Raw genomic sequence first — 17517 nt, forward strand, 5'->3', positions numbered from 1 at the left:
TTTTTTTTTGCGGTACGCTGGCCTCTCACTGTTGTGGCCTCTCCAGTTGCGGAGCACAGGCTCCGGACGCGCAGGCTCAGCGGCCATGGCTCACGGGCCCAGCCGCTCTGCCGCATGTGGATCTTCCCGGACTGGGGCACAAACCCATGTCCCCTGCATCGGCAGGCGGACTCTCAACCACTGCACCACCAGGGAAGCCCCTTTGAGCATTTTTTAACTTTCTGGCACAACAAGGCATTCCAGGCTCATCATGTACTCTCTCTACTCCAACCCTGGTCTCAGCCATTTCTTCAAGGATTTTTGTTCTCTTAATGGTACTTAGAAACGAAGACACAGGCTCTAGGTATGCTCACTGTTCTTGGGATGTCTCTGCTTCCAGGCCCTCTCAATGGTTAAAGCTAGGGAATGGGCATTTGTATGTATGTATGTATGCATCTATGTATATATGTATGTATGGATGGATGTTGATACAAATAAATAACACATGCCCATTTTACAGCTAGATGTGTGTGTGTGAGTATATATATATATACATATATATGTGTGTGTGTATATATATATATATATATATATATATATAGTTTGGAACCACAGAATTCAGGCTTAGTCACCTTGAAGCAAGTAGACCTGCTCCTTACCCTGCTTGAGCTCTGACACCCCATGCCAGGCCACTACTTCCTCCCTGCCCCCTGTACCCGTAGGCAGACACCTTCCTCATCTCACTCCAGTTCCAACACCCTGTTCTAGCTTTCTAGAAATTCCCCCATCCCCTGACCATGCAGATGCCTACCTTGCTGGGCTCTACCTGCGGGCTTTAAAAATAAATAAATTTATTTATTTATTTTTGGCTGTGTTGGGTCTTCGTTTCTGTGCGTGGGCTTTCTCTAGTTGCTGCGAGCGGGGACCACTCTTCATCGTGGTGCGTGGGCCCCTCACTGTCGTGACCTCTCGTTGTGGAGCACAGGCTCCAGATGCTCAGGCTCAGTAGCTGTGGCTCACGGGCCTAGCCGCTCTGCAGCATGTGGGATCCTCCTTGACCAGGGCTTGAACCCGTGTTCCCTGCATTGGCAGGCAGATTCTCAACCACTGCACCACCAGGGAAGCCCCCTACCTATGGGCTTTTGTGATGAATTACTGGGGAGGAAGGCAGGAGTGCAGGCAAGTTGGGAGGAAGACAAAATGAAGCACTTACTTTGTTATTGATATATTTTTTAATCCATTGCTTATAGTTTGGTTTTGCTTTGTGATCCAATCTAAGAATCTTTTGCTTTCAATACATGAATTTGTGCTATTTATTTATTCATATGAAAGGTGTTTTGGTACTAGTTTTATCTCTTAATACTATCCCTTTTTAACAATTTTTTTATTATCTGTGTTTTGCTATATGATTTGTGTTTCTCTTTCCTCTTTTATGTGTAGCTCTTCTGGTAATAGAAAAGATTTATAATTTGTTTATAGTTCTATTGATTATCTTCATAACCATAACTTCAAATGATATACTCAATGCTTTATTATTTAGAGTTGACTCCCTCTACTAGCAATGATTAAAATAGTGCACTTTCTCATGTGTGTGTATATATATATATATATATATATATATATATAATGGAATATTACTCAGCCATAAAAAAGAATGAAATATTGCCATTTGCAGCAACATGGATAGACCTAGAGAATATCGTACTAAGTGAAGTCAGAGAAAAAGTATTTATATGATATCACTTATATGTGGAATCTAAAAAAATAATGCAAATTAATCTATATAAAAAACAAACAGACTCACAGACATAGAAAACAAACTATGGTTACCAAAGGGGAAAGAATGGGAGGGAAGGGATAAACTAGGAGTATGGGGTTAACAGATACTGCTGTACATAAAATAGATAAGCAAGAAGGATTTATTATATAGCACAGGGAATTATATTCAATATAATATATTCAATATATTACAGGTGATAACCTGTAATGGAGAATAATCTGAAATATATGTGTATATATATATATATATATATATATATATATATATAAAACTGAATCACTTTGCTGTACACCTGAAACTAACACCATATTGTAAATTAACTATACTTCAATTTAAAAAAATAGTGTACTTTCTCCTTTCTCCCCTCCTCTTCACCATCTGATTTTCATGGATCATACTATTATTATTAATTTTCCTACGAATTTCCTTTATCTTTATTACTTGATTTAGCAGGTTAAAAATAGTTTTTGATATTCCACCTATAACAGTTGTATAAGTCTGCCTACTTATATTAACACCACTCTCTTCTATCTCTACCATTCCTATTCTGATCTTTGGTTACATTCTCATAGTTTATAACATTTACCTTCTGCTTTGTAACCATAATTCGCACAGCAATTTTAGCTTTTGTCTTGCATTAAAGTGGATTTAACACTCACAGCTAATCCTTTTACCTAGTTTTCTCTTGGTTGGCTAGAGTTTATTGCCTAATACTTTTTTTGAAAGGGTTCATGGGAGTGAAATTCCCTGAATTCTTGCATGCTGGAAATATTTATCTGTTGCCTTTAGCCCGGTAAAATAGTTAAGCACAAAATGCTTGGATCTCAGTTTTCTTCTCCTGGAGGACTATGTAGGGATTTCTCCACTATCTTTTCTTGTTGAAGTCTGGAGCCTGCCTGAATATGTATATGTATGTATATATATATATATATTTTTTTTTTTTTTTTTTTTTTTTTTTTTTTTTCCTTACCTCAGCGGAGTGTTTGATAGTTTTGCCTGAATGCCTAATGATTCTTTGTCTTTGAAGATAAGGAACTTTACTAGGCCAGTCTCAACATTGATCATTTTGAATCAGTTTTTCCTTTCAATCTGTAGATTCAAGTTTTTAGTTTTTAATTTAAATTTTAAAGTATAGTAAAATACACATAACATAGAATTTACCATGTGGACAAAGAATGCCGCTTGCCATATCAGCAAACTAAGGGTGTTGTGGCCATCAAGCCATCAGCCACTACAGCAGCCTCTCCCACCCCCTCCCTCCCCCATGGTGAGCCCTGAGGGAATTCTGGATGGAGACAAAAAACCGGATGCCTGCCAGCAAGCTGTCAGCCACTCCAGCTGTCCCCAGCAGTGTACCCTGAGTGGATTCTGCATGGGCAAGAACACGATAGTGGCCCTGGATAGTTAAGGTTCATATCAAAGGAATCTTTCCATACATAGAAAAGTGCTAAATTTATTAACTGGAGATGGCTGTTTTCATTGAGATTACTGGTTTAACAGTAATCTTTTTTTTTTTGCGGTACGTGGGCCTCTCACTGTTGTGGTCTCTCCCTTCGCGGAGCACAGGCTCCGGATGTGCGGGCCCAGCGGCCATGGCTCACGGACCCAGCCGCTCCGCGGCATGTGGGATCTTCCCGGACCGGGGCACAAACCCGCATCCCCTGCATTGGCAGGCAGACTTGCAACCACTACGCCACCAGGGAAGTCCAACAGTAATCTTTTGATGTTCCGACTACCTTTTTTTTTTTCCGGCAAAAACTCCTATATATCCGGGCTCCTCCCCTACCTCTTCAGAGGAGGCCCTCACAGCTACCTGAGAGGTTGACTCCTCGGCTTAAGTCCTCAGCAAGTCTGCCGAATAAAACATAATTTTCAACTTTTAGATTGTGCATTTTTTTTCAGGTGACACCATCTAAATCATTTTTAAGTGTACAGTCCAATAGTGCTAAATATATTCATGTTGCTGTGCAACCGATCTCCAGAACTTTCTCGTCTTGCAAAACTGAAACTCTATACCCATTAAACAACTCCCCATTCCCCACCTCCCCCAGCCAGATTCAAGTTTTCTTTATCTTTAAGAAACACCGTCTTTGATCATGTTTTTCTTTTCTAGGTGTTCAGTTCTTTTTTGCAGGAGCAGTCATTATGCACATAGTGGATCTAGTTATAAATAAGGTGTCCTCGATTTCAGTTTTCTGAGTATATCATGTCTTCAGAGAACTTGTCCTTTGCCAGCTCTTCCCATGATCTGTCATTATGGGACACTGTGTTAGCATTCTCCCTCAATTTGGTTCCAGTTTCACTGGACTTGGCAGAAGTTCATTATAGAAAGTGTTATTTGGGGTTGTAAGTGCTTTCTGTTTTCATCCAAAATGGAATTTACACATCTGTATTTATTTTTCTTGTTGTAATCAATTCGATTGGTTTTAGAGGTAACAAGTTGGTAGATATGTCTTTACTCCTGCTCCTTACATTTGGAATTGTGTTGGGACCCTGACCCTCAAACTGGGCTTGTGCAAGTGTACAATGAATGACCTTTTGACGTTAGAGGGCCAAAAACTCCACCCTCAGATCATGCTAACATAGCTACTTTCTGAACATGCGTCCCACGAAGAAATATGTAACTCACATATACCTGCGCAGAACACCGATTACCTCACCTTTTCCCTGCCTCCAAACACATTTCCCCATACCTCAGACCACTCTGCTTCTCTGTCCCATAAATATTCCAAGCTCCTTGCCTTCAGGGAGGCAGATTTGAGATCTGTTATCGTCACTTGACTGCCTTGTGAATAAACCCTTTCTCTGCTGCAAATCTCTTGGTGTCCCAGCGTTTGGCTTGCTGTGTGTTGGGCAAAGGAATCTAGTTCCTGGTTCAGTAACACAAGTGCCTGACTTAAGCTTTTATTGCCATGGCATCCACTTCAAAGATGGCTATCCTCAATAAACACAATTCACAGCTGCACGACTAAAGAAACAGGCCACCTCCCAGGTGCCTTTGTTTTAGAGAACTTGGCTGATTTTGATAACTGACCTTTTGGGTCACTTGTTTTTTCTCTTCCCATGCTTTAAATTCCAGTTCTTATGTTTTAAATTCACCAATAAAGAGTGAGCCCTCGAAACCCTAGAGGCCTGCACTCTTGACCTCAATAAAAGCAGAACTCCAGGCCTGCGTGCCCCCCTTGTCCCTGCCATGAATGCATTATGTGGTCCTAGGTGTGCCATGTAATTTCCAGGTCCTCTTAAGTAATAAATTTTTCTCCCTGAAGTTTCCTGATGGTTATTGCTGAGGGGCATCTTGCAATCATAATAAGAACCACAAGGGCTGGTCCAGCCACAGCATTGCTTACTGATAGGCTGAGACTGGCACAAAACAAGAAGATGGAGACATTAACTTCACAGGATGAGAATGGAGAGGTAGGTGGAAGTGGAGAATTCATTCAACATTCAACATTCATAGAACATGCCTCTATGTTCTAGGATCTGTTTTAGGCCCTGGGGATACAACAGTGAAAATAACAGAAATCCCTGCCCTCATGGTGCTTCAATTCTAGTGATGAAAAGAGACAAATAAGTAAATTATATGGTATATTAGATAGTGAGAAATGCTACAAGATGAATAAGTTCTAGAGATCTGCTATACAACATAACATCAATTGTTAACAATATGGCATTGTGCCTATAAAAACTTGCTGAGAGAGTAGACCTCATGCTAAAATTCTAAGTGTCCTTAACACACACACACACACACACACACACACACTGCAAGGAGACACAAGAAATCTTTCGGAGGTGATGGATATATTTATTATGTTGATTGTGGTGGTAGTATCATGGGTCTGTGCCTATGTCCAAACTCACCAAAAAGTATATATGAAATATGTGCAACTTTTTACATTTTAACTATACCTCAAAAAGCTGAAAAAAAAAAAGAAAAGTTAAGGACAAAAATAAAATAGGGACTATGTGGGGGGAAGTTGCAATTTCAGACACGCTGGTTAGGAAAGGCCTCTCTGAAAAAGTGGCATTTGAACAAAGATCTGATGTCAGTGCGGGGGTGAGCCATTAGATTACATGTCAGTTGTTAATATATATATAACTTTTGCAATTATTTAAACCCTGAATAAAAATTCTAGATGCCAGCTTTAACATGTGTGAAGGGGTTTGAAAAATTTCGTTTTAAAAAATTCTTTTAGAACAAACTATAGGGAAGAGAAATTTAAAAAACAATCCCGTTTACAATAGCATCAAACAGAATAAAATAGGGATAAATCTAACCAAAGAAGTGAAAAACCTGTGTGGTGAAAATTTAAGACATATATAAAAATATTATTATTTACTATATGAATATATTATAATATTATATGAATATTATTCAGCCATGGGAAAGAAAGAAATCCTGCCATTTGCATCAGCATGGATAGACCTTGAGGGCATTATGCTAAGTGAAATACATCAGACAAAGACAAATATTGTATGATCTCACTTATACAGAGAATCTAAAAAAAAACAGAACAAAACAGAGTAGATTGGCGGTTGCCAGGGGCTGGGAGGTGGGAGAAATGGGTGATGGGTGTCAAAGGGTCTGAATGTCCAGTTAGAAGATGAAGCCAGTAGCCTGATGGGAGGATGAATCCAGGAATGGGGGTTGTGTGTTAGTTTCCTAGGGCTGCCATAATAAAGTACTGTAAACTGGATGACTTAAAAAAACAGAAATTTATTGTCCCACAGTTCTGGAAGGTAGAAGTCCAAAATCAAGGTGTCATCAGGGCCATGTTCCCTCCGAAAGCTGTGGAGGAGTCTCCTTTCTTATGACCTCTTCAAGCTTCTGGTGTCTGCTGGCCGATCCTTGGCCTCCCTTGTCTTCTAGATGAATCACTCCAGTCCCTGCTTCTGTTGTCACGTGACCAGCTACCCTTGTGTGTCTCCACGTCACCTTTCCTCTGTGTGTTTCTGTGTCAAAATTCCTCTTTTCTTTTAAGGACAACAGTCGTATTGGTTTGGTGGGTCTCCCCTACTCCAGTATGACCTTAACTAATTACATCTGCAAGGATACAATTTCCAAGTAAGCTCACATTCTGAGGGACCAGGGGTTAGGACTGCAACAGATCTTTTTGGGACACACAATTCAACCCATGAAGAGGGTGGTAGTCAACTTGAGTGTGAAATGCCTTATATACTCAGTGTTGATCTTAATCGGTGCTCCAATGGAGCCTATTCCTGAGGGTCTCCCTCTGCTTCCTTGGAGGTGTTCTTAGAAATGGAGGATGTGTGGTGGAGGTGGGAGGGCTGAGTAGGAGGATGCATTGCTTCATGTATTTAAAACAGGGTCTAGATTGAATGCCCCTCGCGCCCAGGATAGAAAGGGAGGGAATCTGATGGGGGTGGGAGAAAGACAGTCTAGAATCAATGACTGGGGGCTTTAGAGTACAGACATGCTATGGGCTGGGCTTGGGGAGAGGGCTGGTGGGAGAGCTGTTGGTTCTCTCTTCGTCTACGGTCAGGAGTGTCCTTCCCCGTCCAGCTGTGTACAAATGGCAGCACTGGCCTGTGGTGGAGGGAAGGAGAGGATACAGAATAAACACGTGGGTAACTGTGATGGATTCACTGGACCTTTTCAGTCAAGTGCCAGCCATCACTTCAGTGGCTCATTATTTTACTGATCTGATCTAACTGGCCATTGTCATTCACTTCGGCCCAGTGTACAAAGTATGAATGGAGGGCAGGGGAGATGAGTTTTTAATAACAGTGCCAGAAAGTGGCTTTAATAGCAATGGCTCAGGTTTTGATTATTTTTCAGGATGATAAATCCTGCTTCTCTGGAGCTTGATTTAACTTTTGGAAATGCTCAAATGTAACTAGGAGCCATGTGTGAAGAGTAAGGAGGCCGCCCAGAACTGGAGTGGCATTTGGACTAGAAGGAGGCCCAGACCATGTGGCTGGGCTCAGTGTGGATAAAAGGGCTTGTGACAGACTGTGTCCTCAAGGCAGGCTGTGACGGGCTGAGAACCTGGGTCACGTAGGGCTTTCCTCCCCCTCTCCTCCAGGCCCCACCACACAGAGCACAGGCATGCAGTAAGTTGGATGCTTTCAGTTCAATTGCTAGGAACTACAAGCATATTTAAGGTGTTAAGTCCAGACACCCCAGTTTTCCAGCTTCTCAGGGCCAGAATATTGGAGTGATTTTTCTCTTCAGGCATTGTGCCAGTTCAGCTCTCTCTAGAAGAAAGTGGAGATGAGAATGAGGCTTGAGGGGCCCCAGGCACCAGCTCCACCGTTTCCATCCTCCTCCACTCCATCTTCTGCTTCCCAGCCTCATCGAGACCCTGGAGGGCTTTATACAGAAATCAGAGGGATGGAGGTTAGATTCACCAGAGGCCAAAGGACCAGCCCTCTACCCCTTCCTGGGCAGGGACAAGGGGAAGAGAAGCAGGCTGTGCAGTGGGAAGGCTGGTGGCGGGGAGTCAGAGCCCAGGGGGAATCTGGGATCAGGCAACCATGGTGGTTTGAATGTGGATGAGAGATTAGAGACATTTGAAGCCACCACATGAGGGCAGCTTCAGTGGGGAGGGGCTGTGACAGTGCCAGGACTCAGGTGGGGGTGCAGGTGGCGGTGTGTTCTGGTCCACCTCCCACCCCTGGAAAATGGTGAGTATTCACAGTTTTGCAAGCCTTTGCACTGGGATGTACTCACTTTGGATGAGTTTTTTTCCACCTTCAATTCTTTCCTGTAGTCTTTCTCCTAATCCTTGGGCTAGCCGGAGACCTTTTTCTACATCTAATTCTAATTTTGGAGCAGAAGAATCACATCAGCATAAAAGTCACATCATTTAAAGAGGACTCCCACCTTTCCCCCCGACCCTGTCCCCCACTAGACATTATCCTTGGACAAATTCCTTAAGTGGAGAAGTTTTGCTGAGGGACCCAGTTTCTCTCTCATGGGAAGGTGGGTGGGTGGGTCAGGAAAGAAACCACATATGGTGCAGGCAGCCACATCTACTAAAACTCTGTGGGTGGGTGCACTGTGCACCCCCATTTGTGCCTTTGTGTTCAGGTGAATGAACACGTCTGCTTCTCCCTGGGCTTGTCTCCGTGGGTGGAGGCATCGATGCTGTCGGAGACTCTTCTGAGACTTATGCAAGGAGTTGAGTCCTAAGCTGGTTTTCTCTTGAGCTGCTCCCAAAGTCTGCTGGGCTGTTGGGACTGTATTTTGGGATGAAGCAGATTGCATTGGAACTGTGGTTCTCTCATCAACTTAGGTACAAACACACCAACTTGCTGATTTTAGCAAAATCAAAGTAGTTTTCCCCTTTGGAATAGGTGGCCAGGATACCTAATATGTGCTGGGTGCCAGAATACAGAAATGATATGGCAAGAACTCTACCCTGTTCAGGGAGATAAGATTTCTACCCACTATGTGCCTGTTATGGACTGAATGTTTGTGTCCCCCCCGTCCAAATTCATATGTTGAAATAGTAACCCCCAATGTGATGGTATTAGGAGGTGGGGCCTATGAGGTAATTAGTCATGAGGGTGGGGTTCTCATCAGTGGGATTAGTGTCCTTATAAAAGAGACCCCATAGAACTCTTTCTGCCATGGGAGTATACAATGAGAAGTCGGCAGTCTGCAACCTGGAAGAGGGGCCTCACCAGAATTCAAGCATGCTTGTGTCCTGATCTTGGATTTCCAGCCTCCAGAACTGTGAGAAATACCTTTCCATTGTTTAAGTCTCCCAGTATATGATGATTTGCTGTACTAGCCAGATCGGACTAAGACAGTGCCTCTTGGAAGGTGGGCAGGGTTGGGAAGGGATTAGGGTTGGGGTCTGGGGAGAATCGGGGAGCAATACAGAGAGAAGCTGGGTCTTGAAGGCAGGATTTTGATGAGGAGGATGTTCTAACGGGGCTTCCTTGGGGGCAGGAAGTGAGTCAGCAAGAGCTGGGGGAAGACATGTGTGGGACAGGTGTGGGGAATGTAAACAAGTTCAGTTGGGCAGATGTGGGTGGTACAGGAAGGAGAGGAATGGGACATGGGGCTGGAAATGAGGAGTGAGGCTGAATAGCAGGCATCTTTCTAAGGAGCTCGGAGTGAGGGGAGGTGTTTGCGGGTGAAGGTATTAATACCGTGTGAGACATTTCCCTCTTCATTTAACTGCATCTTTTTCTCCCTTTTATTCACACAAATCTTTTCCCCATACTTCCCACTGAGCTCTCCTGCCTGGGTATCCTTAGCCTTAGTTTTATCCTTAGCCTTGTCCCACCCCAATCCATGCTCCTCCCATTATCACCAAGAGCAGGATCCATATCCCCTCCCCCTGGATTCCTCTCCCAGCCCCCACTGACATCCCCCGCTGTTAAACCCTCCCTGCTCCGCTCCGGGGCAGGGACCTGAGGCAGAGAAGGACTCAGGGCTCACATATTCCTGGGCGTGAGAAGAGGGAGCATTTTCTGTGATGGAGGAAAGAGATGACGGTGAGGACAGAACTTGCCTCCGGAGCCACCCTTCCTCCCATTCCCAATCCTCAGCTCTCAGGACCACCTGTGGAACAGGGCGACATTTCTCTGTAGGTTGAACATGGCCTTTTGCCTCATCACTAGGTCCACCCAGGCATTCTTTCTGATGTTTAACTCCTTCTGCAGTTCCTTGAAGGAAGCCCTACCCGGAGAAGTGTAATACTCCTCTGAAAACTGCCCTCCTCCTGACTTGCTTCTGGCCTATGAGGTTCCCTGAGATCCCTGTTGGGGAGACGGCTGAAGTCAGAGGGGCTCAGGCTCCTCTGTGGTGGAGGACAGTGCATGGCCCAGCGATTTCTGGGGTTGGACCCCCATCCCCTTAGTCTTTGCAATATTTATGCAAAGCTCTCTGCTAACTGAAAGGGGTTCAGTGCTGAAGGTGTTGGATAGACCCTGCCTGACAGAGCGTACGGTCTATTGCATAATTACTTAATCCCCGGGAGATGATGCTAGAAGGGCAGGTACAGCAGGGGGCGATAAGGGCAAATGGGGTCTAATTTCTTCTACATGTTCATGGAAGGCTCCTTTGAGGAACTGATATCTCAACTGAGATTTGACAGGTAGAAAAAGCTCTGGCCAGGTGATATTCAGAGTTGGCTGGGGAAAGGGACGTGGGGAGGAAAAGCATTCCAGGCAGAGGGAAGAGCAAGAAGGGGGGTCCTGAGGTTCGATGTTTGAGGAATAGCAGGGTCGTCCTGGCCTGAATCGTGCTTTTGTGAGGTTGGAAAAGGCATCTCGAGAGACACGACCATGTGCAGGGTGCACTGCTTGGCAAGTGGAGTGCAGGCTAGATTTCAGCTTCCACCCCCGCCGTCTGGCACTCCTGTGCAGGGCACAACCTGCCCAGGTGTATGTGGTGGCCCAGAGGCCCAGTGAAAGGCCAGTGCAGTGAAGCATAGTGGGTAGAGGATGGTGTGTGAGGTGATGGGCCAGGAGAGCAGGCAGGACCGGGGGTTCCTGTCTCCCTGATCAGAGGGGTAAAGAGGCTGCGTGTGGAGAACAAGGGGCAGGAGTCACTTGCAGAGGCAGGCAGGTAAGACAGCATCGGGAGAGAGAGGCAGAAAGACAGGAGTGAAAGCCGCCCCGGACTGCGAGGGCTCTGGTGGGCTGCAGGGGAAGGGCCATACTCACGGGCAAAGACCAAGGCTCCGGCCAGAGCTGCCAGAAGGAGGAAAGCCATAACCCTCATGCCTTGGGTTGAGGAGTGCACGTAACCACAGAATCCTCTGAGGGTCCGAGGATGCCGGTGCTGAGATCGCTGGGCCCTTTTAAGGATCTCAAGGGCCAATGGGAATCAAGCTTGGAGGGGTGTGACATCCACATCCTCCTCCCCCTCTTCGCCAGATTGTCACCTGCTAAGTCAACAAGGCTGATGCCTGGCACCCTTACAAGGAGGTCCTTTCCCTCTTGACTTCCAGCCATCCCTTTCCTCCCTCCCTCCTTCTCCATCCCACTTGCTCTCTGGGGTCACATCTCTCAGATGGCAGGGACTGAAGGCAGAGCAGGTTTTGTTTGGGGTGATTCTGGAAAGTATCTGTTGAGGGTACTGGTAGAACTGGAGTTCTGGCATCTCTCCAGAGGGAGTCTGGGGGCTCAGGACATCATGTCTGCCTCTTGCTTCCATCCGCACAGGACTCAGAGCAGGGCTTGAAGTCTTTCCAAGACTGAGTGAGCCCTTTCCCCGGGAAGCCACACTCAGGACACTTGTGGGCTGAGTTCATGGCTCCTTTTTCCTCTTGAGGGGATAGATTTGCAGGCATGTGTGCCTTCTCTGGAGGTGTCCCCTGTTCTTGAAGTTATCTACCCCCAAGAGGCCCTCCCCCAGCTCCAAATGGGCCCCTGTTAACCTCCACCTTCACGCCAAATCAGTGGGACACCATGTTTCCAAGAGGCGCTCCAAATTTACTGAAGTTGGAACTAGGTTCTCCCTTCAGGTGGAGAGGTGATCCATGGTGTGAACAATCCAGAAAAGCAGATAATTCTGAAGCGGCTTCTCTCTCTCTCTCTCTTTTTTTTTTTTTTTTTTTTTTTTTTTTGCGGTACGCGGGCCTCTCATTGTTGTGGCCTCTCCCGTTGCGGAGCACAGGCTCCGGACGCGCAGGCTCAGAGGCCATGGCTCACGGGCCCAGGCGCTCCGCGGCATGTGGGATCCTCCCGGACCGGGGCACGAACCTGCATCCCCTGCATCGGCAGGCAGACTCTCAACCACTGAGCCACCAGGGAAGCCTGCAGCTTCTCTTTTTGAGTTGAGATTTCTTCCTTCCCTGAGCTGGGATGCAAGAGGTCTGAATTTTGAGCTCTGGCTTTGTCACATACACAGGACAGTATACTGTCAGATACTGAAAACTTTTCATCTGTCATCTAGGAGTTACGATTCCCATATGCAGGATGGGAAGTAACTATGTAAAGCGTGTAAAGTAAGTGTGCTAATATATGCCAAAGCATCTGTAGACAATTCATTTCTATGGAGATGTGTGGGATTCTTTAACCTTATAGAGGGCTCATCTTTCTGAGTAGGTTTGGGTCAGGCTGGTGCTAAAAGCTTAATAGATCGGGGCTGAGGAGAAACAGGAGCCCATTGAAGGGCTGATGGGTGGAGAATAGGCTACTGGTTACCAGTCTGTGATTCTCCTTATCTTTGGTGTGGGCTCTCAGCAGCCCCAAGAGGCCCTGCAGGCTTCTCCGCCTCATAGCTGCTCTGAGTATCAGTGTGGAAAAGGGAGTGTCAGGGAGCTTTTGACATGAGGGTGATTTGGGTTCCTGGGGTCAGGGCATTAATCCCTGTAGGAGATAAAGGAAGAGAAAATTAATGGGGTGGGACATTATAGGCATGAGGAGGGTGACCTTTCAGGCTATTTCACCCATTCTTTGCCTCTATCTAAGGACCGTCACATGCAGGCAGCTGATCTGCTCCAGACACAGAGGGTGAGAATGGGGTTAAAGTAAGGGTTCCCCAACTGACTCCCTGTGTGATTTGATATTTATCTCGCACCTAATGGTGGCCAGTAAGTGAAGAAGAGGGATGCATTGAATTCATGCAAGGACAGGACTTGACAGTTGCCTGCCTGCTTGAGGGTCCAGGTCTGGGAGCCTTGAAGGTGGTGGTGGCCTTAACTGGGATGGGAGGGCTGAGGGACAGGAAAGTGTTGATTGCATCAGTGCCCTGGGGAGTGTGTGTGTGTGTCCATGTGTACACTACAGGAGAAGCTCTGCCTCTAGATCCCAAACAACTGAATGAGCCCATTAAAAAAGCCAACAGAAGCAAACTATGATATTTGCACATGTTTTTTTCTAAGAGGAAATCAGAATTTTGGCATCAACACTAGAGCTGTCACAGAGCAGGGTCTTTCCAAATATCACTGCTCAGCCCTTTTCCTCTCCCAATCTTCCCGCTGGCCTCTGAAATTAAAGAGGTAGTATTGACATAAATGGGAGTGAGATGGAAGGTAGGGACATTTGTTCTATAGAAAACTTTCATTGCCTTATATAAGAGCCCACGTGTAATGTTACCCCACATTATAGGGTCTGGGAAAGAATTGGATATGTAGAGTGAAGAAAAGAGACACATCCCATGTGTCTGGGTGGGGGCTGTCCTTTGTGATGTCTTGTCCTCTAGGGTATCTGACTTCTATGATGACTGTCAGTTTACCAATCTGTGTCTTTTCTCATGTCCTGGTTGTTCCCCGTCCATCAATTTTCCCTCCTCTCCTTGCCCCAGATCTATTCTCTGCCCATCTCTGCACTGTCTGGAAGGATGAACTTTGTGGGCTGCTTTGTCTGGGCTCCCTTATCCTCTAGCTTCTAGCTGAGTTTGGCCACTGGGAGACACTGATGGGAGATCAGAGGATGGGAAGAGAGAGGTCAAGGCATTTGTTCCTCCTGCTTCCTCTTCGCTTGGGCATATATGGTAGGCAGACTTCTAAGATGCTTCCCAATGGCCCCCACTTCCCAGTACTCATGCCCTTGTGTAATTCCCTCTGCCTGAGCATGGACTGGACCTAGTGATTCACTTCTAACAACCAGAAAGTGACAAAACTGATGGGATGTCACTTCTGAGATTAGGTTATAAAGGGCTATGACTTTTGTCATGCTTACACGCACACATTCTCTCTCTGGATTGTCTCAGCTTGCTTGCCCTGATGAAATGAGTAGCTGTGGTGTGAGCTGCCTGGTGGGAATGCCCATGTGGCAGCCCTAGCCTCAGCCAGGGAGGAGCAAAGGCCCTCAGTCCAACATTCTATGAGGAACTGAATCCTGCCTGCAACCGCATGACTGAGCTTGGAAGCAGGTCCTCCCACAGTTGAGTCTTGAGGTCACTGCAGACTCAACGATGCCTTCATTGCAGCCCCGTCAGAGACCCTGAGCAGAGAACCAGCTAACCTGTCCCTGGACTCCTGGCCCACAGCAACTGTGAGATAAGAAATGATGTTAGTTGAAGCTGCTAGGTTTCAGAATAATTTGTCATGTGGCCGCAGGTAATCAACACAGCATGGTGTGGCAATGGCTGTGTTCCTCCATGACTCTAGCTTCTGTCTGGTGGCCCCAGCTCCACAGCTCCATCTCCTAACTGGTCTCAGGGAAGGCCACTTCCTTGCCCTGCTGCCTCCCGTTTGAGGGATGGTAATGGCTTCCTGCTACCGCTCATGCTTACTTGCACCTCTGTCAATTATTATTGTTTTCATTCAAAGGTTTCTTAAAAAAGCCCTTCTGAGTGTGACATCTGCTTTCTGCCAGGACCCTGACTCAAACACCCCGCCCTGTCTGACCTGTGCTGAATGTCTTTTCCTTGTTCCCCTCCACCTGTGTCCTGGGGTTGGAGAGGTAGCCGACACTCCAAAGGGAGGGAGTGACCAAGGCTCTTTGGGGTAGAGCTCACACATGCAAGACAGACACAGGCGTAAGTTGTGTCTATGAGGCCATCTTACCCTGACTGCTGTGGTTCACCTGGCTGGTCTTCTCTGCCAAGCTCTGCCACACTCCCCTGATGCCCTTGGTCATTCACCTAGGCCAAATGGGGAGGCGTGAAGACAAAACAACGGAGTGGAATTTCAAAAGAAACACAACTCCAATTCTACTTTAACAAATACACAGCATGTAATATGTATCAAGCACTGTCCTCAGAGCTTTATAAATTTTAATCTTATTTAATCCTCACAACAACCCAAGGAGATAAGTACTATCAATACTCCTACTTTACAGATGAGGAAACTAAGACAAAGCAGGTTAAGGAACTGGTCTGTGATCACACAGTTAGCAGGTAACAGAACTGGTTTCAAATATGGGTTCTCTGGTTCTAGAGTCTGTTCTTCCAACCACAACTCTCTGCTTGACTATTAAATTCCATTTTATAATAAATGTTAGGTCTCTGTAACATTGTTTCTCTATAGTCTTAACTAATCAGTGCTTGTGTTACTCAGGGTTCTCTAGGGAAAACAGAACCAGTTGGGTGTGAGTGTGTGTGGGTGTTGGTGTGTGCATTTATTTATTTTAAGGATTTGGCCCACAAGTTTATAGAGTCTGGCAAGTCCAAAATCTGTAGCTCAAGTCTGAAGGCTGTTAGGCTGAAGACTCAGGAAAGAGCTCATATTGTAGTTAAATCCAAAGGCCATGTGCTTGCAGAGTTCCTTCTTGCTCAGGGGGGGTCAGTCTTTTGTTCTATTCTGACCTTCAGCTGATTGGATGAGGCCCACCCACATTATGGAGGACAGTCTGCTTTACTCAAAGTCCACTGATGTAAATGTTAATCTCATCTAAAAATTCCCTCACGGAAGCTGGATGGACCTAGAGTCTGTCATACAGAGTGAAGTAAGTCAGAAAGAGAAAAACAAATACCGTATGCTAACACATATATATGAATCCAAAAAAAAAAAAAAAGTTCTGAAGAACCTAGGGGCAGGGCAGGAATAAAGATGCAGACATAGACAATGGACTTGAGGACCCAGGGAGGGGGAAAGGTAAGTTGGGACGAAGTGAGAGAGTGGCATGGACATATATATACTACCAAATGTAAAATAGATAGCTAGTGGGAAGCAGCTGCATAGCACAGGGAGATCAGCTAGGTGCTTTGTGACCACCTAGAGGGGTGGGATAGGGAGAGGCAAGAGGGAGGAGATATGGGGATATATGTATATGTATAGCTGATTCACTTTGTTATAAAGCAGAAACTAACACACCATTGTAAACCAATTATACTCCAATAAAGATGTTAAAAAATGATAAAAAAGTTTCCTCACAGAGACACCTAGAATAATATTTGAGTATATATCTGGGTGCTGTGGCCCAAGCAAGTGGACACATAAAATAAACCGTTATAGTACCCCTCAACATTTTGATTCTGGAAGGGTTGGTGGACACTGGGTAGGGCTCAGATGGAAAAAGACACGTGCAACTTCAGAAAGCTTTTTCCAAACTTAAGGTGAAAGACCCTCTTTTTCTATGTTTGACCACGCATCTTGCGGGATCTCAGTTCCCTGACCAGGGATTGAACCTAGGCCACGGCAGTGAAAGCCCAGGATCCTAACCACTACGCCACCAGGAAACTCCCAAGACTCTCTTTTCCTATTCCTGGTTTCACAGGTGGAGTGGTCAGCTCCAGGGAGCCACAGAACAAGTCCACAACAAAAACCAAAGGGCCGGCCCTCCTGCCTGAGGTCTCAGCAAAAGGAATTCTCATGGCTCCCATGTGGTCCAGCTACTTCACTTGGAGATGTCCAGACAAGCCTCAGAGTCAAGGAGCAGGGGTGGACGTTTGCAGATTTCAATGCCTACAGGAGTGAAGCAGGCAACACAGACGAGCCAGGCAGGCCAGGTATATGGCAGACCACAGCAGAGGTGCAATGATAAACGTCCCCCACCTCAGGGTGAGGGAGTCGGGAGGAAGTGGGAGAGCTGGAGTAAACTGGAGTCTGCCTGTTTTGTCCACGGTGGTCGGCTGCCCCACCCTCAGTCTGATTCTTGCCAGACATTCTAGTCCTTCAAGGGAAATTGGAAATGTGCATTTCCACGTGATATCTCCTGATTTTCTTTCTTCTTATTTTTTACTACAGTTTACATATTGTTTTTACTTTTTATTTTGAAATCACTTCAGACTGACAGGGAATTTGCAAAAACAGTGCAAAGAATCTCCATGTAGTCTCCCCAGGTCCCCTGGGGACTGGGGCACCCACATGTTAACATTGAATCATGCCTGTTCCATCATTCTCTGTCTGTTTCTGTCTCTTCCTCTGTGTTTTCCTCAACTTTTG

This window comes from Kogia breviceps, chromosome 12, assembly GCF_026419965.1.
Source record: "Kogia breviceps isolate mKogBre1 chromosome 12, mKogBre1 haplotype 1, whole genome shotgun sequence".
Taxonomy (NCBI): Eukaryota; Metazoa; Chordata; class Mammalia; order Artiodactyla; family Physeteridae; genus Kogia; species Kogia breviceps.